Below are 20,241 nucleotides of genomic sequence, written 5' to 3' on the forward strand. Positions count from 1 at the left end.
GTTTTTTGCGGTCCGCAAAAAAACCCGGAAGGCACGCAGATGTCACACGGATGCCACTAGGATGCATTCGTGAAACAAAAGGACCGTTTTTTGTGGCCCGCAAAAATGGAACGGTCATGTGAATGTAGCCTTAACAGCAGTCACTGCCTGCTGCCGATCACATGTGACCGTGTGCGGGCTGTGTGTGCGGGCTGTGTGTACAGGAGTTCAGCTGAGTTCAGATCAGCTAACTCAAGTGTCGGCTGATCAGGCTGGGGCCACACGGGGATTACTGCAATCCCCTCGCATTACACTCGGCTCACGCTCAGTACAGCAGAGCTGAGTGTCATGCGTGTGTCCCTGCGACTGAGGTCCGACTGTGCGAGCAGACCTCAGCTGCGGGGGGCGGTCCGCCACTCGAGGGGTGGGCCAGCACTGAGGTGTGGGTGGGATTTCTCTCCCTCTCTCCTTCGTAGTCCACCGATGTACCGCAAGTGCAGTGCGATTTTTCTCTCACCACATAAACTTGAATGGGTAAATGAGAGTCTTGCATTACAGTTGTAGAATGCTGCGATTGTTTTCTCGGTCCAATTAGGGCGGAGAAAATAATCACTCATGTACGCTGACACACAGGCTAATATTGGTCCGAGTGGAATGCGATGTTTTATCGCACTCTACTCGCACTGTTTTTCTCGCCGTGTGGCTTAGACCTTACTTGTTCTGTGTCCCCCTGCATCCATCGCAGCGTGTGCAGGCTGGAGTTCAGCTGCGTTCAGATCAGCTGACTCCAGTGCTGGACTGAACTCTGCTGACCTCACAGCCCGTACACACTGCAATGGATGCAGGGGGACACAGAACAAGTAATCGACCGACACTGGAGTCATCTGATTACTTGGGATGAATTGAGCAGTAAAATGCTCTGGTGCTCGATGGGCGAAGCCCGTGTCGATATTTTTTAAAAATTCATTAAAAATAAAAAAAAACAAAAAATCACATTGTTTGTGGGCTCCCGCTGCATTTTCTATTGCTAAGGGTAACCCAAGCAGCTACTGGCTGCTAACCCCCGCTGCTTGGTGTTACTTTCACTGGCAATAGAAATCCAGGGAAGCATTTTTTTTTTTATTATAAAGCTTTTTGCCTGAAAACTTTTTTAAAAAAATGACGTGGGCTTCGCCATATTTTTGTATGCTAGCCAGGTACAGCAGGCAGCTACGGGCTGCCCCCAACCCCCAGCTGCCTAATTGTACCCAGCTGGGAACCAAAAATATAGAGAAACCCTTTTTTTTTTTTTTATTTCATGAATTTCATGAAATAATTAAAAAAAAAAAAAAAGACATGGGCTTCCCGAATTTTTGAGTCCAGCCAGGTACAACTAGGCAGCTGGGGATTGGAATCTGCAGTGTAGGGTGCCCAACCTTTCTGGGCACCCCCTCTGCGAATTGCAGTCCGCAGCCACCCCAGAAAATGGCGCTTTCATAGAAGCGCCATCTTCTGGCGCTGTATCCAACTCTTCCAGCTGCCCTGGTGACTGGTGGCTCGCTGGGTAAAAATGGGGTTAGGGCTAGCTGTAAATTATAAGCTGGCCCTAAGCCCAAAATTCATGGGGTCACGCCAATATTAGACATGGCCACCATGAATTTCTAGTAAAGATTAAAAAAACACAAAACACAGAAAAATATTTTTATTAGAAATAAAACACAACACAATTAGTGACTCCATCTTTATTGAAATAAAGAACCCCCCTCCGCAGTAATCCTGGGTCAAGGGTCCCGCGCTGTCCAATCCGGATCCAATATCATCTGATCGGTTTGCTGGAAGGCAAAGCAATCAGATGATGTCAGGTTAAAGGACATGAATCACACGATACAGCAGCTGATTGTATAAAAGCCGGTTATACAATCAGCTGATGCATCAGTGAAAAAAAAAAAATACTCACTTATGTGCTGATTACCGACAGCTCCTGGAGCGATCGGACGGGAGTCTGATCCCGTCAGATCGCTGCCGGTAAGCAGCTGATGAAGTCTTCTGACGGCATCAGCTGATAGCCAGCTGGGCGCTAAAAAGATGGCGTCACCGCGAGACTACGATCAGCTGACAGGTGAGTATGACATTTTTTTTTCTATTGTTCACTTTTGATTTAGCAGCTGCCTCCATCTCCTGCCCGTACATTGCGCCGCACGGGAGCTGACATGGCACCGGACGGGAGATGGAAGTGACGGTGACGGTACCGGGAGGATTCACGCTTCTGTGTTTAATAACAGAAGGAATCCTCTTCCTGTACACGTCACTTTACTACCCACCCCTTACGTTTATAGCTGTGTTTTTAGTCATAGAAATGCACTAAAACGCAGCTATATTTGCAAATTGTGTTTTTCATTGTGTTTTTGAACATCTCATTCAACTCAATGGGTGTAAAACGCAGTGAAAAAACACAAAAATAATTGACATGCTGCGTTTTTGTGGGCACCACAAAAACACAGCTGAAAAAAATGCTGTGTGCAGACAGCAAAAATGAAAACTCTCAGACTTTGCTGGGGAAGCAAAGTCATGCAGTTTTCTGAGCAAAACCACACCCGAAAAACGCGCAAAAAGGCCACGAAAAACACTGTGTGAACTTACCCTTAGTTGGTGACATGCAGCACCGCAGGTGACAGAGCAGAGCAAGTTGGTGACATGCTCTGCTCTGACACATAGTGTGCTGCATGTCACTGTATCCACTCTGGGACTTGTTGTGCAGGTGACCGGATGATACATGTCACTAACTTGCTCCACTCTGTGACTTCTGCTGCATTGTTCCAACTGTATACACTCTCACCTGAACAAGTCTCAGAGTGGGGCAGTTAGTGACATGTATCATCCGGTCACCTGCACAACAAGTCCCAGAGTGGAGACAGTTAGTGACATATAGCACACTATGTGTCAGAGCAGAGCATGTCACTGTCTCCACTCTGGGACTTGTTGTGCAGGTAAGAGTGTATACAGTTGCTACTATGCAGCAGAAGTCACAGAGTGGGGCAGTTAGTGACATGTATCATCTGGTCACCTGCACAACAAGTCGCAGAGTGGAGACAGTGACATGTAGCATCTGGTCACCTGCACAACAAGTCCCAGAGTGGAGACAGTGACATGCTCTGCTCTGACACATAGTGTGCTGCATGTCACTATCTGTCTCCACTCTGGGACTTGTTGTGCAGGTGAGAGTGTATACAGTTGGTACTATGCAGCAGAAGTCACAGAGTGGGGCAGTTAGTGACATGTATCATCCGGTCACCTGCACAACAAGTCCCAGAGTGGAGACAGATAGTGACATGCAGCACACTATGTGTCAGAGCAGAGCATGTCACTGTCTCCACTCTGGGACTTGTTGTGCAGGTGACCGGATGCTACATGTAACTTATTGTCTCCACTCTGGGACTTGTTGTGCAGGTGACAGAGTGGAGCAGATTGGTCCCATGCAGCGTCCGGTCACCTGTGCTGCTGGTGGGAGTATATGATCACACTGCCGACACCGCCCGCTCTCCTGACAGCTGAGCACAGCGGGCGGGTGGACAGTGTGATCACATACTTGCGTGACAGGGGGGATTTCAGTGGAGGAAACCCCCCCTGTACTCCACACTGGAGCCCATACCTCCCACAGTTGACGGATGGTAAGGTATCTGCCTTCACCGCTCCACACTAAAGCTCTCCGGATCCTCCCCTCGATGCTGGGCTGTGACGTGCGGTAGTCACCGCCCACAGCCCAGTCATTCAGCGTGAGTGACGCCGGCATCCTCTGACGTACCCGTCTAGTTTAAGAGCCCAGAAATGCCGGGACGTCAGAGGATGCTGGCGGCCACAGTTCCAGGGGGTCATGTGACAGGCACTGAGCATGCAGGATAGCGCCGCTCAGTGCCAGAACTGGAAATACAAGCCAATGGAGAAGATGCATACAATGGTAAGTGACACTCATTGGGAAAATAAAAAAAATGGGTGAACCACCCCTTTAACAAGAGAGAGGGAGAGGAAGGGGCTCCACTGATGAGGTCACAAGAAGAAGTTGGAGGGGGCAGAGCCAAGCACTGCAGTGCCGGCCACTTGTATTACAACTAGTGCAGGTACAGCACAGCTCCTCTCTCACTGAGCGGAGCCGGCTGCTTCCCTGCAGGGCGGACGCCAGGCCCCTAAGCTGCCAGGCCCGGTCGCAGTCGCAACCTCTGCGACTGCGGTTGTTACGCCCCTGGTGACATTTCAAGTCACACCATGCTTGTGACCCATCATTGTTTAAAATCAGTGGAATTGGTATAATCCATGGCAGGATCAGGGATGGTGATATGAAAAAGGATTAGTACGATATGAAGCAAAGTGGATTATAATTCTGGACACGTTGGTACCCAGAGGGTTCAATGAGGCACTTAGTTTTTTTGCGCAGTATATAAAAATAGAATAAAACTAACGGAACACTTAAACAACACAATGGTATTTTAGTGTTCCCTATTTTTTTGAGCAGTATAGTACTAACCACTATCACTCTCTTTAGTTTTTGTTTTTAGGGTTGTCAATTTTATTTACGTATGATAATTTGTGCTGGCACCCCTCGATGGCTTGCAATATTGAGCCATTGCTTATCATACAATTTTTGTATACCCATTAGATGCCTGCCATGATCCTCCTGCAAAGAAAACATGTTAAGAATAGAGATGAGCGAGCCTCTAGAGGCTCGAGTTTGGTTCGGTTCGTCGAACAGAGGCCGCATTCGAGTTCGGTTCGACAAACCTCTCCAACCCCATTAAAACCAATGGGAGGCAATCACAAACACATAAAAACACATTATAAATGTACACATACAGTTAATAAGCATTGCCATAACACTTACAGGTAACCGTGACGCATCCTGCTCTCTGTCTCCTTCCACTATTCCTTCCGATAATCGCTGCGTCCTCCCGGTAACCAGCACCAGCATAGGACCTATCGTGACGTCAAAATAGCCATGTGACCAGTCATGTGTCTATTATCTCATTGGCTACAGACTGATCACATGAATATGACGTCATGTTAGGTCCTGTCAGTAAATCTCTCCACTACGCGGTGCTCATTTGTGCAACCCCGTGTACCGGCGATATGCTCTGGCACATCGGCTCCCCGTTCTGCTTCCCCGTTCTGTTATTCACCGACTGCCACAGCCGGTCAATAACAGAGATCACTGTTGCTATAACAATGCGCCTGTCAGCGGTGACATCACCGCTCACAGCACAGAGCTGCTGCTCACTCACTGAGTGATATAGACTGCACGGGAAGCAGCGTCTTCCCCCATGCAGCGCTGCTGATGTAGCAGAGCTGCATGGGTTGAAGGAGAAAGAAGACAGAAGAGCAGGATTGTGGAGGGCTGACAGGGAGTAATAAACATGGAGTCTCTAATGTGTCTGTGTATTTATTTCTATTAAAGTATTTTTTCTCTGTGTGGTGTGTTTTTTTTAACCCTTTATTGGAGATTCTTAATGGCCGGGTCAAACTTGCCTGACATTAAGAATCTCTGGCTTAATACTAGCTAGTAAAACAAAGCTAGTATTAACTCATTATTACCCAGCAAGCCACCGTCACCAGGGCAGCTGGAAGATTTGGATACAGCGCCAGATAATGGCGCTTCTATGAAAGCGCCATTTTCTGGGGCGGCTGCAAACTGCAATTCGCAGCAGAGGCACCCAGAAAGCTCGGGCTAACCTGTGCTGCGAATTCTAATCCCCAGCTGCCTAGTTGTACCCGGCTGGACACAAAAATGGAGCGAAGCCCACGTCGTTTTTTTTTTTTTAATTATTTCATGAAATTCATGAGATTAAAAAAGGGCTTCTCTATATTTTTAGATCCCAGCCGGGTACAAATAGGCAGCTGGGGGTTGGGGGCAGCTGTACCTGCCTGCTGTACCTGGCTAGCATACAAAAATATGGCGACGCTCACGTAATTTTTTTTTTTTAGTTTTTGGCAAAAAAAATAAAAAAATGCTTCCCTGGATTTTCTATTGGCAGTGAAAGTAACACCAAGCAGTGGGGGTTAGCAGCCAGTAGCTGCTTGGATTACCCTCAGCTAGCAATACAAAAAATGCAGCAGGAGCCCATATATATATTTTTTTTAATTATTTATTTAAATAACTAAAAAAAAAAGGGCTTCCCTGTATTTTGATTGCCTGACATCACAGTACTGTAAAAATAAATCATTAAAAAAAAGATGTAGCGCTCCGCTGTATTTTTGATTCTCAGCGCAGATAAAGCAGACAGCTACGGGATGCCACCCCCATCTACCTGGCGTTACCTTGGCTGGCAATCAAAATACAGGGAAGCCCATTAATTTTTTTTATTTAAAAAAATAGATAAAAAAAAATGACGTGGGTTCCCTCCATTTTTGACAGCCAGCTAGGGTAAAGCAGACGGCTGTAGCCTGAAAACCACAGCTGGCAGCTTTATCGTGGTTGGTGAACCAATGTGGAGATAACCCCAGGCTCTTTTTTATAATTATTTTATAAATAATAATAATTACAAAAAAAAGTAGGGTCCCCCCAAATTGGATTACCAGCCAAGGTAAAGCGGACAGCTGTGGTCTGGTATTCTCAGGGTGGGAAGGTCCATAGTTATTGGACTCCAATCCTGGCGCTTCACCCCAGCTCATCCCGTGCCCTGGTGCAGTGGAAAACTGGGTAATAAATGGGGTTGATACTAGCTGTAAGGTCACCTGACATCAAGCCCAGCAGTTTGTGATGTCATGGCGTCTATCAGATACCCGACATCACAAACTGTCAGTACTAACAAAAAAGTCCATTTAACCAGCTGAATGAATACTAAACAACAGAGCTCGCTATTTAGATGTGTTTTCTTGTGGCATATAACGGACTCTCATGTTTGGAAGTCGTTCAGCAGGGCAACTATAAAATCAAATCCCTCCATTTGGAAATGTAGTATAGCTCTCCTGATCAACTATGTTCCTTACCTCATGAGCAGGGCATTGCAGTAGCTTACAAATGCATGGTTACCGCGCCACTCACTGTGACTGAAGACAGGAAGCTGAGCTGACAGCCACTCTGTGCATGCGGCAGCGTCTATTGTGAAGGAGGGGGGCGCGGGAGATCAACGCTGCACAAGTACTGTGGGACACCGGGGAACACCGGTGGGTTTATAGGGGGTGACCTGGCAGGGCCTGGGGAGGAGTTTTCTGTCGCATGTGTCATGGCACATGCAACAGAAATCAGAGGAGTAAGGTGAATGCGGCTGGCGCGCGGCTGGCGCGCTGCTGTGTGCGCGGCCATCTTGGATTTACGGGAGGGGGTCGGGGGGGTGCACTTTGGCGACACCGTGGGACCGGAGGGGACCGAGGAGGAGAATTATCTCCATCTGAGATGTTTATTCATGCCAGATGGGAGATAAATAATTTTTTACCGGCGCTGTCATTTACTGTAACGCGATCATCGGTATATGGTGTATACCGGTGATCACGTGAGCGGAGACCGGAAAAAACTGCCTGAATCATGATCTCCAGGGTCTCAGCTACCCCCTGAAACCCCGGAGATTTTCTGACGCTGGGGGGCGCTATTCACTTATTTCTGCCTGATGTTTATTAATGGCAGATCAGAAGAAGGCTACATTCACACGACCGATCCGTTTTTGCGGTCCGCAAAAAACGGTCCGTTTTTTTCACGGGTGCATCCGTTTCTGTTCCGTATACGTTCCTTGTATCATCCGTTTGTCATCCGTGTGCCTTCCATTTTTTTACGTACTGCAAAAAAACTGAAGGAGGGAAAATACATAAATTTACCCAGGATCCAAAGCTTCAACCTACATGAGGCGGTCACATGTTCACTCCAGTGCCATTTTCTACTGCTTTTCACAGCGTAGAGCGCTCTGGTGATTTTCCTGTGCTTGTACACTTCATATCAGCCTTTTCTGTCATTATAATGGCAGAAAGACACATAATGTCCCTCTCTCCTGCATTTTGTAATTTTTCACCCTTTGGTGCCTTTCATGTGGCACTAAGGGGTGCTTAGCCTTGTATTTAGCCAAAAAACTAAATAAATGTAAAAAAAAATGACGTGGGGTCCCCCCTATTTTTGATAGCCAAATAGGGTAAAGCAGACGGCTGCAGCCTGCAGATCACAGCTGGCAGTTTCACCTTGGCTGGTAATCCAAAACTGAGGGCACCCCACGCTGTTATTTTAAATTTAAATAAATAATTAAAAAAAAAAACACATGGGGGGTCCCCCCAAAATTGGATCACCAGCCAAGGTAAAGCGGACAGCTTGGGTCTGATATTCTCAGACTAGGGAGGTCCATGGTTATTGGACTCTCCCCAACCTAAAAATAGCAGGCCGCAGCCTCCCCACAAGTGGCGCATCCATTAGATGCGCCAATCCTGGTGCTTCGCTCCAGCTCATCCCGTTGCCCTGGTGCGTTGGCAAACGGGGTAATATATGGGGTTAATACCAGATGTGTAATGTCACCTGGTATCAAGCCCTGGGTTTCGTGATGTCACGCGTCCATCAGATACCTGACATCACCAACCCAGTCAGTAATAAAAAAAAAAATAGACGACAAACACATTTTTATTTGAAAAAACACTCCCCAAATCATTCCCTCTTTCACCAATTTATTAGAAAGAAAAATAAATCCAGGTCTGGTGTAATCCAAGGGATTCCCATGACGATCCATACCATAGTCAATGTCCCAGTCAATGAAGAACAGAATGTTCCATATTGGCTGGGAGAGCAATGCAGTGACCTAAGCTAAATTCAATGGGTCAGCCCAGGTCACTGCAGGGCATGACAAGTGCTGCTGTCAGGAGGATAGCGAGGTACATTACCTGCGGTGATCGCTGCACTCCTGATAGCAGAGCTGTCACTGCAGGGCTCCACCCACCTCGCACTCCACCGCCCGCAAACATGGCCTTGCTCGGCTCCACCCACCTCGCACTCCGCCGCCCGCACACATGGCGGAGTGCGAGGTGGGTGGAGCTGAGAAGGGCCATGTGTGCGGGCGGCGGAGTGCGAGGTGGGTGGAGCTGAGCGGGGCCATGTGTGCGGGCGGCGGAGTGCGAGGTGGGTGGAGCCAAGCGGGTCCATGTGTGTGGGCGGCGGAGTGCGAGGTGGGTGGAGCCGAGCGGGGCCATGTGTGCGAGCGGCGAAGTGCGAGGTGGGTGGAGCTGAGCGGGGTCATGTGTACGGGCGGCGGAGTGCGAGGTGGGTGGAGCCGAGCGGGGCCATGTGACGCTGAGGACGTCAGTGCTGGGGACAGGCATGGCTGGGGACAGGTGAGTGTGAGTATGTGTGTACATGCCGAGTGCAGGAGGGGGCGGAGCCGAGCGGGGAAATGTCGGCTCCCTGCACACGTAGCCAGGGTAAATATCGGGTTACTAAGCAAAGCGCTTTGCTTGAATACCCGATATTTACCTTGGTTACCAGCTTACCGCAGGCTGCCAGCGATGGCTCCCTGCACACTGTAGCTGTAAAAAGCCACGCTTTTGGTAATCGAACCGTTCTCAAACATAACTCGAACTGTCGAGCTTTTAGCAAAAGGCTCGAGTTTGAGTTCGATCTCGAGCACCTTGAAAATCACTCGAACATGAAATTGGCGAACCTCGAACATCGCTCAACTCTAGTTAAGAACACTAAATGATCTATGGACACCATTGGCTGTCAGATGCCCAATGGATACTGTATGAATGATCATGATGTTCACTCAACTAACTATATGTGTTGCGGGACATGTATAAACATTATGTCTATTTTACTGTATTTCACATCATATGGATCTCTTATGTGATTCAGTATTTCTTACATGATAACCCTTGCTCCATTTGCAGGTGCATACACCTCTGTGTTCATTCACAGACAGCGGGCCTGCCCTCCGCCAGCACTCTCGCCATCTGTGTGGACTCAGCACATGCGTGGGAGCCAGGGTGACACATCCCTGCTTCTGCACATGAGCTGTTTGGACTGATGGCCTGATTCCCTACTGGGAGAACCGCGGCCATGTGCATACACACTGCTTTAGGTTACATCAGGGAAACCTAATGCGCACAAGGCGCTATACCCAGCAGCTATGTAATCTGCCTGCACAAAGGGGTGCAACAAGAATCCCCCCCCGATGAAGCAGATCTAATACTGATGCAGAACATGTGTCAGGGTTCTGTCCTTTGGGAGATTCAACTCTTTCACTTGGGAACATGCATGACTGATCTGTTGAATGCCATCTAACATGGGTATGTACCATTCACTTGCCTAATATGGAAGTGAGGAGAGGGAACTCATGTACACTGGGACATTAATTTTGTAAACTCAATTTGCCCACTGGATTTCCATCCATACCAGTCTCTGTTTACATTTGGTCCATCCATGTACATGTGCACAGTGGCACTTTATTCATTTATTTATTAGCAATGTATTATGCAATATGATGTGGGTGAAAAATAATCTTTGAGACTTTGATATATCTTGGTACTTGTTCCGATGTGCAGCCACACTGCACCATCTGTCATTCTGCAGACCATAGGAGCCAATTCAGATGATGTAGGCACACACAGAATGTTTCAAACATTTTGAATTCAGGTGGATAAATGGTGAGTCCGTCATGTGATATGCACTTATATAGTGCTAACTAACCCACCTGACCTAGTGTTGTGCTTCATTTATAGGCCACAATTCAGACACTGTGCATCTCGCGTATCTGTGTGAGATGCACTTACATAGTGCTGTTTAGCCCGCCTGACCTAGTTTTCTGGCATCATTTATTCTCATTCTTGTATGGAAAGGGTAGATTCTTCCTGGGCCTGTATTGTGTGATGGACTCATCATCTAAGGTAGATCATAGCCTGTAGTATAGGTTGTAATTTTCTGTTTTAATGCCATTTTCTGGTAAGAAATTTGCTTAAACCTGTACCGGTGACGCCAGTGTGCCTGCACTAACCCCTCCCCCTGTTAGGAGGGATGCATTTGTGATTTTTCACTGCCCTATTTTTTGCTGAGCAAATATTGTCCTTAATTGTTTTATCATAGTATCATAGTATCATAGTTTTTAAGGTTGAAGGGAGACTCTAAGTCCATCTAGTTCAACCCGTAGCCTAACATGTTGATCCAGAGGAAGGCAAAAAACCCCAATGTGGCAAACAAGTTCCAATGGGGAAAAAATTTCCTTCCTGACTCCACATCCGGCAATCAGACTAGTTCCCTGGATCAATACCCTGTCATAAAATCTAATATACATAACTGGTTATATTAAATTTTTCAAGAAAGGCATCCAGGCTCTGCTTAAATGTTAGTAGTGAATCACTCATTACAACATCATGTGGCAGAGAGTTCCATAGTCTCACTGCTCGTACAGTAAAGAATCCTCGTCTGTGATTATGATTAAACCTTCTTTCCTCAAGACGTAGCGGATGCCCCCGTGTTCCAGTCGCAGGCCTAGGTGTAAATAGATCTTTGGAAAGGTCTCTGTACTGTCCCCTCATATATTTATACATTGTGATTAGATCTCCCCTAAGCCTTCGTTTTTCCAGACTAAATAACCCCAAGTTTAATAACCTGTCTTCGTATTGCAGCCCCCCCATTCCTCTAATAATCTTGGTCGCTCTTCTTTGCACCCTCTCCAGTTCAGCTATGTCCTTCTTATATATCGGTGACCAGAATTGTACACAGTATTCTAAGTGCGGTCGCACTAGTGACTTGTACAGAGGTAGAACTATATTTTTTTCATGAACACTTATACCTCTTTTAATACATCCCATTATTTTATTAGCCCTGGCAGCAGCTGCCTGACACTGTCCACTAAAGTGAAGTTTACCATCCACCCATACACCCAAGTCTTTTTCTGTGTCTGTTTTACCCAGTGTTCTACAATTAAGTACATAATCATAAATGTTATTTCCTCTACCCAAGTGCATGACCTTACATTTATCTACATTAAACTTCAATTGCCACTTCTCAGCCCAATCCTCCAATTTACATAAATCTCCCTGTAATATAAAATTATCCTCCTCTGTATTGATTACCCTGCAGAGTTTAGTATCATCTGCAAATATTGAAATTCTACTCCGCATGCCCCCAACAAGGTCATTTATAAATATGTTGAAAAGAAGCGGGCCCAATACTGACCCCTGTGGTACCCCACTATGAACTGAGACCCAGTCCGAGTACGTACCATTAATAACCACCCTTTGTTTCCTATCACTGAGCCAGTTTTTAACCCAGTTACACATATTTTCCCCTATCCCCATTATTCTCATTTTATGTACCAACCTTTTGTGTGGCACCGTATCAAAAGCTTTTGAAAAGTCCATATACACAACATCCACTGCATTTCCCTGGTCCAGGCTTGAACTTACCTCTTCATAGAAGCTGATCAAATTAGTTTGACAGGATCGATCCCTCATAAACCCATGTTGATACTCTGTCATAAGGTTATTTTTCTTGAGATACTCCAGTATAGCATCTCTCAAGAAACCCTCAAGGATTTTACCAACCGTAGAGGTTAAACTTACCGGCCTATAATTTCCCGGCTCAGTTTTTGTCCCCTTTTTGAATATTGGCACCACATTTGCTATGCGCCAGTCCTGCGGTACCGACCCTGTTATTAAGGAATCTGAGAAGATTAAAAATAATGGTCTATCTATCACACAACTCAATTCCTGTAGTACTCTGGGGTGTATGCCATCCGGGCCCGGAGATTTGTCAACCTTAGTGATTTCGAGGCGGCGGCGTACTTCCTGCTGGGTTAAGCAGGTAATATTCAAGGGTGAATTTATGGCATCACTGGTCATGTCATCTGCCATGGCATTTTCTTGTATAAAAACCGTAGAAAAAAAGTCATTCAGCAGGTTGGCTTTACCCTCATCCCCTTCCACCATTTCACCAAGACTATTTTTAAGGGGGCCAACACTATCGCTTTTCAGTTTTTTACTGTTTATGTAGTTAAAGAATATTTTAGGATTATTTTTACTTTCTCTCGCAATGAGTCTCTCTGTCTCAAACTTAGCTAACTTAATTTGCTTTTTACATATTTTATTTAATTTTCTATAATTATATAATGCCTCATCACTACCTACCCTCTTTAATTCTTTTAAGGCTTTCTGTTTTTCTTTTATTGCTTCCCTTACAGCTCTATTTAGCCATAGGGGTTTCCTCCTATTTCTAGCATGTTTGTTCCCATAGGGTATATTTTCTGCACAAGCCCTATTCAGGATGCTCATAAAAGTCTCCCATTTGCTTTGTGTACTTTTATTACTTAGTACATCATCCCAGTTTATTGCACTAAGATCATCTCTCAACCGTTTAAAATTTGCTTTCCTGAAGTTTAGTGTCCTTGTAGCCCCTCTACTATACATCTTACTTATGATAAAATATTTAATAAAGAATTGGTTTTATTGATGTTATGGCATCCGAGTAATTTCCTTTGGGGTTACTAGTATTTCTATAGGCATATGATGCTATTCTAATGGGTAGCAATATGTGGTTACTGTGGTTCCTATCATTTATACGTTGCAGTTCAGACACTGTGCATCTCACTCATCTATATGACGGGCTCCCAATGCAAGCCTTCTAAGGCTATGTGCGCACGTTGCGTCCTGACCAGTGCAGAAATAAATGCACCCTCTGGAAGACTGGACGCTGCGTGTTGACAAAAAGAATGCATCCAAAACGTGTGTATTTTTGATGCATTTTGGATGCATTTCACATGCATTTTGGATGAATTCTTGTCAGTGTGGTCCCCGGCAATTCAGCTCTGCTACATGCCTGCTGACAGCAGACATAGACAGAGTCGGGCGATGAGAATGAACTCGGATGAACTGCACCCGACTTCATTGTCATCCCACGGCTCTGTCTCGGTGTGCTGCCATGAACTCAGATGAACCTCCGAGGTCAGTGCCAGGATACAGGAGTCCGCAGCAGGGACGTCAGAGCTTCACCCGATTTCATTGACATCGCGCGTCTCTCTCTCTGTGTCACAGCCTGATTTGCAACCACACGTGAAGGACTCACCTGTGATCGCAAATCCCCTGAGTGACTTTAGTGAGCCGCGCGATCAGCTGTGCTTTCACTCAGGTTACTCACGGCCACAGCTGCAGTCCTCTACCTGAGAGTGGTGGCCGCGAGTAACCTCAGTGACAGCACAGTTGCTGCATGGAGCTCAAAGGAGTGTTCTACTGCCGTTCCTGTCAGCTTCCGATGTAGCAGAGCTGAAAGCGTTGTGGGACCTTGCGTGGATTACGTCGGACCTGGAGGTGTTTTTGAGGGGTCAATAAAGTGGTGAAAGAGGGTGTTTTTTGTCTTTCATTACAAATAAACGATTTTTTGGATGTGTGTGTTTATTTTCTTTAACTTACAGGTTAATCATGGAAGGTATCTTGAGGAGACGCCTGCCATGATTCACCTAAGACTTAGTGGCAGCTATAGGCTGCTGCAATTAACTCCTTATTACCCCATTTGCCACCGCACCAGGGCAATTCGTGATGAGCCGAGCGGATTCCCGGGACTGTCGAATCTAATGGATGCGGCAAGTCCGGACGGGTGCTGGCTGATATTGTTAGGGCGCGGCGGCTCCCCATAACGTGGAGCTTCCCATCCTGACAATTCCAGCCTTCAGCCGTGTGGCTTTACCCTGGCTGGTATACAAATTGGGGGGGGACCGCACGTCGTTTTTTTTAATTATTTACTTTTTTACTGTTCGATATAGACACGCCCACCGGCGGCTGTGATTGTTTGTAGTGAGACAGCTGTCACTCAGCGAGGGGGCGTGTCTGACTGCAACCAATCATAGGCGCCAGTGGGCTGGGGAAGCAGGGAATACGAGATGGATTAATGAGCGGCCGGCATTTTCAAAAGAGGAGAAGCTGCCACAGTGTGAACGCCGTGCAGCGCAGCGTCGGTGATCGTGGATCGGTAAGTATGAGAGAGGGGGTTGGAGGGAGAGACCGAGATCAGAGAGAGAGAGAGACAGCAAGAGAGGGAGAGACCGACCGACCGACTGACAGAGAGAGAGAGAGACCGAAAGATCTGCGTTTGTTATGTTAAAAAAACATGCGGATCGCAACAAAAATGCAGTGCAAACGCACTGCTTAGCATTTTGGTAGCGTTTTTCTACAACTCATTGATTTGAATGGGTGTAGAACGCTGCCAAAACCGTCAAAAGAATTGACATGCTGCTTTTTAAACGCAGAGATTTGTCAAATTTTTGACAATCAAAACGCTGCGTTTCAAAAAGCATTGTGCGCACGGATTTTGCATGATTCTCATAGACTTTGCTGGGGAACCAGAACGCATGCTTTTTGAAAATGTGACGCTGCAGCTTAAAACGCTGCAGAAACGCAATAAAACCCCGCAACATGCGCATGAGCCCTTAGTGTGCATGTCCTATGCTAAACAGCCGCTCCTCCTCTTTAGTGTGGAGGTTTGAGCAGCTGTATCATCAGCATCGTGCACCTTGACTGCGGTCATCTTTATTAGGAGGGTTTTCCACATTCTGTGTGTGCCTACATCATCTGAATTGGCTCCTATGGTCTGTGATTTTTTTATATATATAGTTCTATGTGGTTTTCCCATCTGTCATTTTACCCATCTTTTTTGTCATTGTCTTTTGTTCACCACCCTATATGTGTTTTTTCAATACATTTCTATTGTTGTTTGCACGCAATACTCTTGTTTCTCTTGCATTTATACTATTAATGGAGTAAGTATTTACTGCTGATTTTCTTATACCATGTAATCACCAGTATATACTTTTATAATGGTCATTAGGAATTTTTTGTTCTTCATATTCAGTCCAAAACTACAGACTACTATTCCCCATTATTAGAGGAATGGGTGGGCTGCAATACCAAGACAGGTTATTAAACTTGGGGTTATTTAGTTTGGAAAAACGAAGGCTTAGGGGGGATCTAATCACAATGTATAAATATATGAGGGGACAGTACAGAGACCTTTCCAAAGATCTTTTTACACCTAGGCCTGCGACTGGAACACGGGGGCATCCGCTACGTCTTGAGGAAAGAAGGTTTAATCATAATCACAGACGAGGATTCTTTACTGTACGAGCAGTGAGACTATGGAACTCTCTGCCGCATGATGTTGTAATGAGTGATTCACTACTAACATTTAAGCAGAGCCTGGATGCCTTTCTTGAAAAAAAATTTAATAATTACCAGGCCCCAACGACCAACCACATCAGTGATAATCTAGCCAATTATTTCAAAGAAAAATTTGCCATATCTGATAGGAAATGTTCTCCTGGTCTCCTAAAATCATGCATTCTCTTCCCTCCAGCACTTCATCTAGCTCACTTTTTCTCTTTGAACTAGTCAAGGGAGAAGATGTTACCAGGCTCTTTTCATCTTCTCGCCCTACTACCTGCACCAGTGTTCCTTTTCCCCTCCCATCTCCTTCAGTCCATTTCTTTAGCCGTCACCACCCACCTAACTAAAATATTTAACCTTTGTTTGTCCTGTGTTATCTTTCCCTCCGCCTTCAAACATGCTAGCATACACCCCTTACATAAAAAAACCCTCTCTACCAGAACTACACTACTAACTACATACTTGACTATACTCTCCTTCATTTCTAAACTTCTGGAACATTTGGTCCACTCTCTTCTAATTCCCTATCTATCAGGAAACTCTCTTCTTGACCATTTACAATCCATTTTCCACTCCTAAAGGCTGCTTTACACGCAACGACATCGCTAACGAGATGTCATTGGGGTCATGGAATTTGTGACGCACATCCGGCCTCATTAGCGATGTTGTTGCGTGTGACACATGCAAGCGACTGCTAACAATGCAAAATACTCACCAAATCGTTGATTATTGACACGTCGTCCATTTCCCAAATATCGTTGCTGATTTTGGATGCAGGTTGTTCGTTGTTCCTGAGGCAGCACACATTGCTACATGTGACACCGCAGGAACGACGAACAACACCGGACCTGCGTCCTCCGGCAACGAGGTGGGCGTGACTTTCATGCGGTTGCTCTCCGCCCCTCCGCTTCTATTAGACGCCTGCCGTGTGACATCGCTGTAACGCCGCACGAACCGCCCCCTTAGAAAACAGGCTGTTTGCCGGCCACAGCGACGTCGTTAGGAAGGTAAGTATGTGTGACGGGTACTAGGCATTTTGTCCGCCATGGGCAGCGATTTGCCCGTGACGCACAAATGACGGGGGCGGGTGCTTTCACGAGCGACATCGCTAGTGATGTCGCTGCGTGTAAAGCAGCCTTTACACTGTACTGAAACTGACCTTGCTAAAGTCTCTAACGATCTGTCAACAGTTAATTTAACGGCCTCTACTCCCTGTTCATTCTCCTGAATCTCTGCTGTATTTGATACTGTGGATCACCAGCTCCTCTTCACTTTGCTCCATACTACTGGACTTAAAGTGGTTATCCGGCTTATTTTGCCTTTTTTTGTCATTTCACTATTGGGCTACATAGGGGCAGGAAAGTAGATAGCAACTACCTACATGCCCAGCTGTCAGTCCCTCTCCACTGGTTCAGTGTGGTCATGTGACTGCTAATGTTGGGATTTTGCTGCTTCCTGTGCGTCACGTCAACAGGGGCAGGAACTTCTTGAATGACAACACAGCCGACTTCATGTTACCGCCCTGCTGGGAGGTTACAGTGGATTGATTGCCCCGCCCTCCCTTCCCCTGAACCCTCACACACATTCCGTAGTGCAGTGGTCTCAAAGACTCTGCCTGTAGGCCACAGGAGGCCCTTGATACTTCATGCGGCACGTAGGCCCGCAGACCACGTGCTGATCGCTGCCTGTGCTGGGGCCGCACAGTCAGCACTTTATATCAGAGGATAGATTCCCGGGTGCTGTGCAGATGCAAGCTCTGCATACAGCTACTGCAATGATCAGCCACTGGCCAACCAGAGGTCAGCAGCAGATCACTGGAGAAGCTGTATATAGAGAGCCAGTCCCTGCGCAGTGTCCAGGAATTTATCCTCTGATATAAAGCGCTGTCAGCGGCGGCCCCTGATGCTGCTTGAGGCACGCAGGCCCTTGGCCCCCTTGCTTATCGCTGCCTGAGCATGGGCCGCTGCTGACAGAGCATTATATCAGAGGACAGATTGCCGGCTGCTGCAAATGGACGAGCTTTGTATACAGCTACTGCATACTGCAATGATCAGCCGCCGGCCAATCAGAGGTCAGCAACTGATCACTGGAGAAGCTGTATAGAGAGCTCATCCCTGCGCAGCGCCTGGGAATCTGTCCTCTAAAATAAATCTCTGTCTGTCTGTCTGTCTGTCTGTGTGGCCCCAGCATCGGCAGCGTTCAAAAAGAAGGAAACAGGCCACTGAACGAACAAGGACAGGTGAGAAGAATTTGTCTTTGTTTTTTGTTTTTTTTTCTTTAGCGTGTGTGAAGAATGGCACAATAGGGGATAATACTACAGGATGGAGCATTGCTACAAGAGGAGGAACAAGAAAGGGGACATTACTTTAAGAAGTGGACCAGGAAAGGGGACATTACTATAGGATGAGCAGAAGGATGAACACAATACTACAGGATGGGCACATTACCATAGGATGGACGCAATGCTACAGGATGGCACAAGGATGGGGCACATTACTATTTTATGGAGACTGACAAGGATGGGAAAATTACAACATTATATGTGCGGTGGATATGAGGTGATAGTGCTGTCACATATGAGAGAGGTAGGATCACTGCTCTGTATTTCCAATGCTGGAGCGATCATTGCTGAGCAGAATACTGACAGCCAATGAGTGTGCAAAGGGCGGGGCTGGACACTGAGTCTGGGTGGTGCCAGCTCTGACTGTGAGGTTTGGTAACCAAGGAAAGAAAATAGTCAGTTTGCTTGAGCTGCAGGTAAATAAAGCGGCTGCAGAGAGTAAAGTGATAATTCAAGAGGAACAAAAGTTAGATACAAAAAAAAAATGTAGGGATGTTTAGATGACAATACAGCACAGATTAGCTTAAAAATAATGTTTATGTCGGACAACTTCTTTAACCATAGCGTTGTCTCTTCATTCTCCTGTAGTTCTCTGACCGATCCTTCACTGTATCTTTTGCCTGATCTTCCTTTCATTTTCTCCTTACTGTCGAGGTTTCTCAGGGTTCAATTCTAGGTCCCCTCCTATTCTCCCTATATACTGCCCCTTTTGGACAAATTATCAATAGATTTGATGTTAAGTACTATCTCTCAGGTGTGATTTTGGGCCATTCTTCCACACAAACACTCTTCAAATCCTGAAGGTTTTGTACAGTAGGTTCCTTCTATGACATCTGTGATTTAGTCCCTTCCATAAATTTTCTGTTGGATGAAGTTCAGGTGATTGGCTGGGCCATTCTAGCAGCTTTATTTTCTTTTTCTGAAACCAGTTGATAGTATCAGTGGCTGTGTGTTTGGGATCATTGTCTTGCTGAAATGTCCACCCTCGTTTTCGCTTCATCATCCTGGTAGATGGCAGCAGGGCACCCTTAGTATCAGCTACATCCAGCAGCATGACTGCATATTAAAGATCTATTACACCAATACATTGACTAATCATCCTCCTGAGGAACCAAATTGGGGAAACGTGTCGAGGTATGGGGCAATGGAATTAACGATAGCTATAACATTTTGGGACTGTCCCAAATAATATGGTATCTTACCTTATGAATTCATAAGGTGTTGGACCTAACAAAGGTGTATAACCTAATCTTTGTTTTTTTCGCCTGTTGTCCTGGTGAAAGAAGCAGAGACTCCTGAAACACGTTGACCTGTGCATGAAAGAATAAAGACATAAATTAATAATATTTTCTTGATGTGGTGATAGCGCGGCTGAATTACCCGTTTCCTATACTACAGTATGCTCCACTTACTGTGCACTTTAATAAAATATCATAAAATGTTTATATGTGTATTTGTGTGGTCTAAATATTTTAAGAGTAATTAAATAAAGTTTGATATTTTAGAGCTAGGGTCTCTATGTGAGACACTTTCTGTAGCATTCCACAGGTAGTGCTTGGCTCTTGCACAACTCTTCTGATAATTATTTTCACTCTTCTGTCTGAAATCTTGCAGGGAGCACCTGGTCGATTCTGGTTTATGGTGAAATGATGCTCTTTTCACATTCGGTCACAGTTTAAAAAATCTTCTGTAACCAATGCTATAAGTATGTTTTGCAACAATAAGGTTGCAAAGGTGTTGAGCCAGCGCAAAGGTCTTGAGCCAGCTCACTGGTTTTTATTGTCACAAGATATTTCTTGTGTGGCACCTTGGTAATGAAATACTTTGAACAGATCAGCAGTTGA

General features: G+C 46.0%; 1 protein-coding gene across 2 annotated transcripts in view; it reads left to right on the forward strand.

Annotated features, from left to right (window-relative positions):
* Positions 1-20,241, forward strand: part of RASIP1 (Ras interacting protein 1) — a 1,579,933-nt gene that overhangs the window by 1,190,211 nt on the left and 369,481 nt on the right. The window lies entirely within an intron of this gene.

Source organism: Anomaloglossus baeobatrachus, chromosome 11 (assembly GCF_048569485.1).
Source record: "Anomaloglossus baeobatrachus isolate aAnoBae1 chromosome 11, aAnoBae1.hap1, whole genome shotgun sequence".
NCBI classification, from domain to species: Eukaryota; Metazoa; Chordata; class Amphibia; order Anura; family Aromobatidae; genus Anomaloglossus; species Anomaloglossus baeobatrachus.